Source organism: Linepithema humile, chromosome 6 (genome assembly GCF_040581485.1).
Source record: "Linepithema humile isolate Giens D197 chromosome 6, Lhum_UNIL_v1.0, whole genome shotgun sequence".
Taxonomy (NCBI): domain Eukaryota; kingdom Metazoa; phylum Arthropoda; class Insecta; order Hymenoptera; family Formicidae; genus Linepithema; species Linepithema humile.
The window spans coordinates 9825788-9834924 of NC_090133.1; the positions used below are offsets into that span (position 1 = coordinate 9825788).

The 9137-nt window shown below is 38.1% G+C and overlaps 1 pseudogene; it reads left to right on the forward strand.

Annotated features, from left to right (window-relative positions):
* The first annotated feature begins 485 nt into the window (after nucleotides 1–485).
* Nucleotides 486–7398, forward strand: LOC105670137 (cytochrome P450 6k1-like; annotated as a pseudogene).
* Nucleotides 7399–9137: the final 1739 nt, after the last annotated feature.

The following is a 9137-nucleotide window of genomic DNA, read 5'->3' on the forward strand; positions in this document are numbered from 1 at the left end:
CTCATTATCGAGATAATTGTTTAAGCAACATACTTACTAAACATAGCGATGAGTCGTGTGAAAGAAAATATGCAACTATTCAAAACACAGTATGGATTCAATTACAGTCGGGTTATCAATGGATCGGAATAGCTCCCAAAATTGAAACTCTACATATACTCTGTAAAGATAATGTTCCAAGGCACGAAGATATATACGGAAATATAATATTAACCATAGTCCCTGACTGTGAAGGAATATCACTTTCAGCTACAATGAGACCGAGCAATATAATAAATAACAATTCGAAATCTTATGAGATAATCAATGCTAGAATTAACCTGCCAAATTTAACTATTCAAGAAACTGATATTCCTAAAGATTTACTTACCGTGAATATATTAGATAAAGAAAGTATGCAGCATATGGGTAAGACACTCGGAGAGTTGCAAGATATTGTTGATAAGATATTGCATCACCAAAGAATAAAAACATGGAAAGAAAAATTTTATGAATACCTGGCATATGCTGGATACATCGCCCTTGCAGGCATGCTAATTGTATTTCTATATAAAATAGGGTTATTTAAAGTAATTGTTAAAATACTACGATCATTATGCGGACACTGTTATCACAATTGTAGCTTTGGAAATAGCGCACCTACGCAACATGTAACATAGGGTGCGTTCGGGCAGCTCGCTACCGCGCTATCAACGCTAACGCTACTAGCTCCGTTCACGGAGCCAAGATAGCGCTAATGAATGCGAGCTCCGTGAAAAGCAATAGCATAGCGTGGTAGCGTGCGTCTGCTAATAAAAATGGAACAAGATCGTAAAAAAGCAATATTAACAGCAGTAGCACTTATAATACAAGAATTAATAGATTCATCGTCTAACAGTGATGATGGTAAAGATTTAAAAATAATAGAATAGAGTATGAATGTAAGAAAACATGTACCATGTATTAACATTAAAAATTAAAATATCGGCATTTCTCACATTTTCCGTTGAATTATCAGATGAATGTTTGTAATAAAATTAGGTGTTATTATTTTCAACACGTTAAATGCTGGACAAAAGATCCAGTCCAATTATAAATCTTTTGTCCAATATTAAACTAGTTGGAAATAATAACACCTAATTTTGTTACAAACATTCATCTGATAATTCAACGGAAAATGTGAGAAATGCCGATATTTTAATTTTTAATGCTGAGACATGGTACATGTTTTCTTACATTTATACTCTATTCTATAATTTTTCATTCTTCACCATCATCACTCTCAGACGATGAATCTATTAATTCTTGCATTATAAGTGCTACTGCTGTTAATATTGTTTATTTACGATCTTGTTCCATTTTTATTAGCAGAAGCGCGCTACCACGCTATGCTATTGCTGTTCACGGAGCTCGCAAACGCTAACGCTATCAACACACTACCTCGGAAGGAATAGCGTTGATAGCACGCAGTTAGACGTATCACACTACCATTAATGACGTCATAATTGCGTTTGGTAGCACTACCAGCTAGCTCCGTGAACAGTCGATAGCGCTAAATAGCGCTAATAGCGTCTCCCCGAACGCACCCATATACTCATAAGCCAAGCGACTCCCAAGCAAAACCAGATCGTCTTCTATTCAAACTCAATAAAATTTGAGACGACTGTTTTGTTTAACCCGGGGAGGTGTCGGTCAACCGTCGACGCTCTCACCCGCTACTGCGCATGGCGCGCACGTATGAGTCATTTAGACTCCGCATACTTACCGATAATGAATCGAGCCGGCGTCATTAGCATACTGGCGGTTTAAGAAATAAGATCATACCATTGTATCATTCAGAAATAAAAGTTTTATTCTTTAATTGGAACCTTACATTACGACAAAGAAAACGTCGTATCTTGTACCGATTGCTCCATATCGACGTAAGACGCGGTAGGTCATACCTCGCAGCGCTCATATCGATTCTCTATCGCGGGAGCGTGCGACGCTTCACGCTAGTGCTTGACAGTTCCGCGCGCGTGTCGTGATTTCGTGCAATTCGGTGAGCGATCGGTCCGTCCTTTTTCGTCGGTCATACGCATGTCAATGTCGCGAAGAAAAAGTGTCGAAAAGTGATGCGACGATAGCCTCGCCACACACGTACGCGAAAACGCGTCGCGCGTTTAACGCGAGATACGCGGTTAGATAAATCGTACGCGCAGTGCGCCCCTGCACTGGTCGGCGAGGTCTCCGGCGGATCTGATTCCATTCTTTCTGTGGAACAGTGAACAGTGAATAGTGAATGCGTTACTGTGCAAAATGATGATACTCGTTAATCTTGTATTGATTGTTACGGCAGTAATGCTTTTCTTTATATATGCCAGGTTAGCAAAGTAGAGAAATAATATTCAATAATAATTAAAGTTATTTATATATAATATAACATATAAAATATAATTTATGATATTACAATAAGTTATAGAAGTCTGCTAGATTCAAATTGTATTTCTAAGTGCATATTTTACATCAAATTCATTTTTACTCTCTACCCTGATGGAAATATTTTTCTGAAAATATAACGAAATTTTGCTGAAATGTATATGGAAATTTCTCTCAATTGACCCCATTAATTAATTTTATAATTATTTTAGCAATTTTTCATTAAAAAGTAACAGTTTTCAGTTTAATTCAGTAAATTTCATAATGTCTAATATTCCAAAACTCTTTTATTACTTTTCAGCAGTATATTTTAACAGCTCTTATATTTCATATTTACATTAAATTTTCATACGAAAAATTATGATTTATTTTGAAATATATTCAGTAATTTTTCAAAAACTTTTATTTTACTTTTCATTGATTTCATAGTACTTTTAGTAAAATATTTCCATCAGGATAGAGATCGTATCTCTAGCCTGAGCCATTGAAATCGATTATTAATTATCGACAAAGCGTTGCAGAATTGATTATTGTCGATAAACATGATAAAATAAATTATTATCTGCATTTCAACTGTAAAATTTGGGTAAAAAGGAACAGAACAAGGAAAAGTAGTCGTAATGCAACTAAACACACCTGTGTTCAGTGTTTCAAATATACGCTTCACTTTATACTCATGCAGAGGCAAGCTCAATTACTGGAAAAAACGCGGCGTCGAGTCTCTCGAGGGCGATCTGATCTTCGGCAACTTCAAGGACGCCATACTCTTCCGCTCTGCGCCGGGATGGCATATCGGTCAGCTGTACAAAGCCGCTCGGGCGGACGCGGCTTACGTCGGCTTTTACATCTTCCACAAGCCGTGTCTGCTGTTGCGCGACCCGGACGTCATCAGGCAGTTCATGATCCGCGACTTCAAGAACTTCTCCGATCGCCACTTCGCTGGCCCCAATCAGAAAGACAGCATCGGTATGAGAAATCTGTTCGGCGTGAAGAACCCGGTATGGAAGTACCTGCGCACCAAGATCGCGCCCACGCTGATGAGGAACAAGCTGAGGCAGATGTTCCCGCTGATGATGGAGATCGGCACGCCGATGATGGAGTATCTGGAGAAGCAGCCAGCGGTCCGCGGCAATGCGAAGCTCGTGGACGTGCAGGAGCTCAGTTACAAGTACACGACCGATTTGATCGCGTCCGTCGCTCTCGGCACGAAAATGGACACCTTTCACCATCCGAACACGGAGTTCTCGTCCGGAGGTATTAGTGTTGTGAATTAAACGGCTGAATGCGCGACAGAGCAATCGATAGAGACGGTTGTTGTGTCATTAACTGCGATGCAACTTTAACGTTACATGCGCAATAATTTTGCATTTTACAAATACTTTCGCTCGTTCAAGAGGATGATCGCTCTGGTGACGGTGTTCTTCATGCCCGAGCTGGTGGAGCTGATCAGGGCGAAGATACTTTTCGACTTCTCCTTCGTGCGTAAGGTTTTCTGGAGCGCGATGGAGAATCGCGAGAAAACCGGTGAGAAACGAGACGACTTCATCGACTCGTTGCTCCAACTCAAGTACGGCGAACAGAATCCTGTTTACAGTGAGTAAATTTGTGCTTTCAATTTTTTATTATTCATTTCTTTGTATCTCGGCAATAGTTAGCGGAATATTATTATTATACGTTTTTAGTATAATCTTTTACGATTTCCGTTTTCTATTTTTTGTACGACCTTCCTCTGATAATTTTTATGATCTTTTTTTTACCGTGTATTTTACTGCAGTTAAATAAATCAAGAGATAATATAAAAATTACAATCGGCTGATGTTTACTGCAGAATTTGAAGGTGAAAATCTGCTGCATCAGTCCGGCACTTTCATTTCCGGCTTCGAAACGAGCGGTACCTGCATGTCCTTCACCCTGATGGAACTAGCGAATTATCCAGAGTGTCAAGACTTAGCCAGGCAGGACATCAATCAAGCAATCGCCAAGCACGGCTGGTCGTATGAAGCGTTCAACAATATGAAGTATCTTAATCAAGTAATAGCCGAAGCTCTCAGGCTGCATCCACCAGTGTCCACCATAGACAGATACACTCGTCAGGATTACAGAGTAAGTCCGAAATGTCATACCTTTAGACATCTTTCTCTTCTGAAATATTTAAGTCGAGATTCAAAGTCCTTTCCAAACTAATGCTGTTGACTCACGCAAATGTCAAACAAAAAACTTTTCTCGAAATGTCCTTCTTCAAAACTCTAAATCATTGCAAACTTTGATATAAAATTATTTAAGATAGTAGAGAAGTATAATTTTTTAAAACTTATACGTTTAGAAGTTGAATACTGTGAAAGACTTAACAGAGGGATTATTTATTACAAAATAATCTTGTTCATAAAGTTTACTCTCTTAGAAATAAACTCTTTTGTTCACTCTAATAATTTATTAGAATATCGAGAAAAGCGTAAATGTGTATGCGTTTCAGATTTCTGGCACCGATATCATTATCGAGAAAGGAACACCGGTATTTATTTCTCTGTACGGACTCGGTGAAGATCCGAAGTTTTGGCATGCGCCGGAAGTATTCAACCCTGACAGATTCGCTGAGAATAACCGCAACACGAGCGTTTACCTACCGTTCGGATTAGGTCCCAGGATGTGCATAGGTAAGTAGCATATTTGCATTATAATAGTAATTTATTCTGTTCTACAATTATTGTAAAAAGTACACAACAAAATTTTTTTATTATTATAACAAAAAAGTAGTAGCATATAAAAAAGAAAAAACGTAAGGAAAGATAAAGACTGTGATGAATTATCGTGACTATTGAAATTGATATCGAATTTATTTAGAACAGAGATTCAGAATTTTATTCTCTAGAGATCGTATTGCCATTGAAATCGATAAAGCGCGATAGAATTAATTATCGATAAAGTATTGTAAAATTGATTATTATCGATAAAACGTGATAGAATTAATTATTATCTGCATATAAAAGCAGATAGATTTATATTGCAAACTAATCGATAAATCGGATGATATAATCGGTGAAACGTAATATACAGGGTGGTCCATGAAACCCGGTCGGGTTCTAGCACTTGTTCTGTTGAAGATAGAAAAAGATGGTGCAGGCAAAAATTAAAATCTTTTATAAAACTTCTCTAAAGTTCTTGGCGAATCACGCTATATACTTTTTACCTTATATTTATGCTAAAAAAGAAAGATTATATCTACATTTTCGTTTGATTATACATATATTTTTTCGAAAAAAATAATTTCATACATTTTAACTTCCATTAATTAGTTATAATTATCTCTACTGTTTTTACTTCAATTTTTCAGTTGAATAGTGCTTCTCTCGAAGGTTTTTTTCTTTTATTTGAAATTTTTTGGAAGGCAGTTGAATAGAGTTAAATATACTTGAACTTTAATTCTTGGGTTTTATAAGTAATTTCGCATTTGCAATAGATGATATCATTTTTTTACACTGAGGAAATCGATGCAGACAAATCTTCATTACACAACTTCGGCAAACGAACATCTCATTTACATGTTAATCAAACTTCACTTTGCCTGGCAAAAAAAAATAGACAGATTTAATGGAAAAACCCCGAAATTACTTATTGCACAACTCAAGAATTTCACTTGTTTGCTGCTTACTGATAAGACGCTATCACGAAAAGCATTTCTACAAAAATTTGATAATCGTTACTTAATACTTCAGTTATTATCAATCAATAGCGGATGTTTTAACTTGATCTTTATTAATTCGCAGGAATGAAGGTGGGTCAGCTACACGCTAAAATTGTCTTAGCGTTGCTTCTACACAATTACGAAATCTGGCAAACCCAGGAGCACAAGAGCGTTCTGGATCCGCGATCGACCTTCACGGCAGCGGCCAACGGGATAAATTTATACTTCAAGAAAATTGTTCGATAACGCGTCTATCAAGTCTGTCGAGTAAAATTTTTCACTGTACTGATAAATAATCGTAGCTTGAATACTTCGAGAGAAGTATTCAAGCTACGATTATTTATTTAACACTTTCTGTCATCGGCACATTGTTAGTGCATAATTCTGCAATGTGAATGTTATCATACTATGCATGGGTCAAAGGACTACTTTATTCAATGATAAGCTGATAAATTTCTCCATAAATTTCTCGATAAACTCTTATATCTTCGTGTCAACGGTTTACATTAGTATGCGATGTATCTTGCGGTTTTTCTAACAGCTTTCCACACAGCATGGAATGTCGTCAAAATGTCGCCAGAATATTACATTTAAAATCTGAAATATTCTGATAATAATCTCAAAAATATTCTAGCAATGTTAGCAGAATGTCTTATGTTCGCACTTGGCAATATTCTGGAGACATTCTGTAATTTTCTGGAGACGTTTTTTAATATTCTGGTGATATTGTGGAGACATTCTGTAATATTCTGGCGATATTATACAGACATTCTGAAGACATTTTGTAACATTGTGGCGATATTCTGGATATATTCTGAAATATCTTCAATGTCTGCACAATATCGCCACAATATTATACGTACGAAATAAAATCTTTCCATCAGCAGTCGGTGGCATATATATATATACAAGCGGTACACTGAAAATGTGGGAAAAATTCATCAAATTTCAACTGACGATAACTTCGTAAATAATAAAGATAGAAAGTTCTATAAAATATGGAAATGAAGCTAAAAATCTCTACTTTAAGAATCAATTTATTTCAATGTTGCAAAATAAATTTATTGAAAATGGCGGATGACAAAGCGCGAGCATGCAAAATTGAAAAATAATGGTTCGAGTTTGCGACGGTGCACGGTATAAACAAAAAATTGTAGCTTATTGGGATCAAAAGCGTACGAAAGTACAGAGTCTCCTCTTTAAAATGCTTTTTTATGCATTTCGATACGATGATTTTTCGCCGAGAGATTCGCATTTGAAGAAAAAGGCAGATTCTTACTTCAAATGCGAATCTCTCAGCAAAAAATCATCGTATCGAGATGCATAAAAAAGCATTTTAAAGAGGAGACTCTGTACTTTCGTACGCTTTTGATCCCAATAAGCTACAATTTTTTGTTTATACCGTGCACCGTCGCAAACTCGAACCATTATTTTTCAATCAATTGTTTTGCATCCGAAGGAGATGTCTGCAGATCTTTTGTGATTTCTCCGCCCTGACTTTTTGTTTATGCTCGACCGCACATTGCGAGAAGAGTGCTTGATTTCTCTTGATCTTTTTCTTTCGAGACGCGTTACTTATTCGTACGACTTCGTCAAAGTAAACAATAATTAATCTTTTCGCATTGAAATTATTGGTCAATTATGGCGACGATAAGTCCTGAAAAAGCTGCTCAAGTTGTAGCGTTAATTGAAGATGGGAGAAGTCGAAGGTACGTTGCTGAGGCACTTGATTTATCAGTGTCAACCGTGCAACGTGCTTATGCTAGGTACTTGGAGACTAATTCTGTCCAAAGACCTGGTTCGGGACGTCCTCGTTGTACGAATGAAAACGATGACCGATTTATTGTTTTAAATTCATTAAGAGACAGACATCGAACGGCTGTTCAAATTCGAAACAATTTAAGAGATGTCCGCGAATGTAATGTATCCGTTGACACTATTCGAAACAGATTAGCGGAACACGGTCTTTTTCCGCGCAGGCCAGCAAATGTACCTTCGCTTATGCGTCGCCATCGCGTAACTCGACTCAATTTTGCTGTCGAGCATGCAGGCTGGACATATGCAGAATGGAGTACCGTTCTTTTTAGCGACGAATCTCGTTTTTGTCTGTATTCTTCAGACGGACGAGAACGAGTATACCGTCGCGTTGGAGAACAATTTGCAGACTGTACTGTAAGTGAGAGGCCTAGCTACAATGGTGGCTCTGTAATGGTTTGGGCAGGAATTTCTGCGAATGCTCACACAGATCTCCACTTTTTTGACGCAAACATGAACGCAGATGTATACGTGGAAGACGTACTCATACCGTACGTTGTTCCGTATGCGCACTTCATCGGAGAAGACTTTTTGTTTATGCAAGACAATGCTCGATCGCACGTTGCGAGAAAAGTGCTTGATTTCTGCGATGAAGTTGGCATAAATCGACTCGAATGGCCAGCAATGAGTCCAGATTTAAATCCCATTGAACACCTATGGGACAATATTAACAGAAAAGTACGAAATCATATACCTGCTCCTCAGTCATTGCCAGAACTTCGAAGAGTTCTTGAAATAGAGTGGAATGACATTACGCAGACTGAAATTAGAACACTAATAAGAAGTATGCCTCGTCGCATGAATGAGATAATACGCGCACGAGGAGGTCATACCCATTATTAATATACGCGCGCGCACACACAATTGTACACGCACCACCGGGAGGGTTTGGAGTCGTAAAATATCGTGGATCTAACGAGCCATGAGGTCCTTATCCCAGTGGTGCACGCGCACACACATGCATGCACGCGCACGCACGCACGCACGCACGCGCACGCACACACACATACACACACACGGACGCACAGACACACGCACGCACACACACACACACACACACATACACACGTGCCAACATGTGCACACGGGATCAGATTTCTGCCACGTCCACGCCGTTGATCCTGGGTAACGCCAAAAGCAGAATTGACACTTATAACCGTAAGGAGAGTTTGGAGTTTTAAAATACCGCGGAGCTGATAACCACAGAATTCTTATTCTTGCAATTCGGTCTGGTTCAAAATTG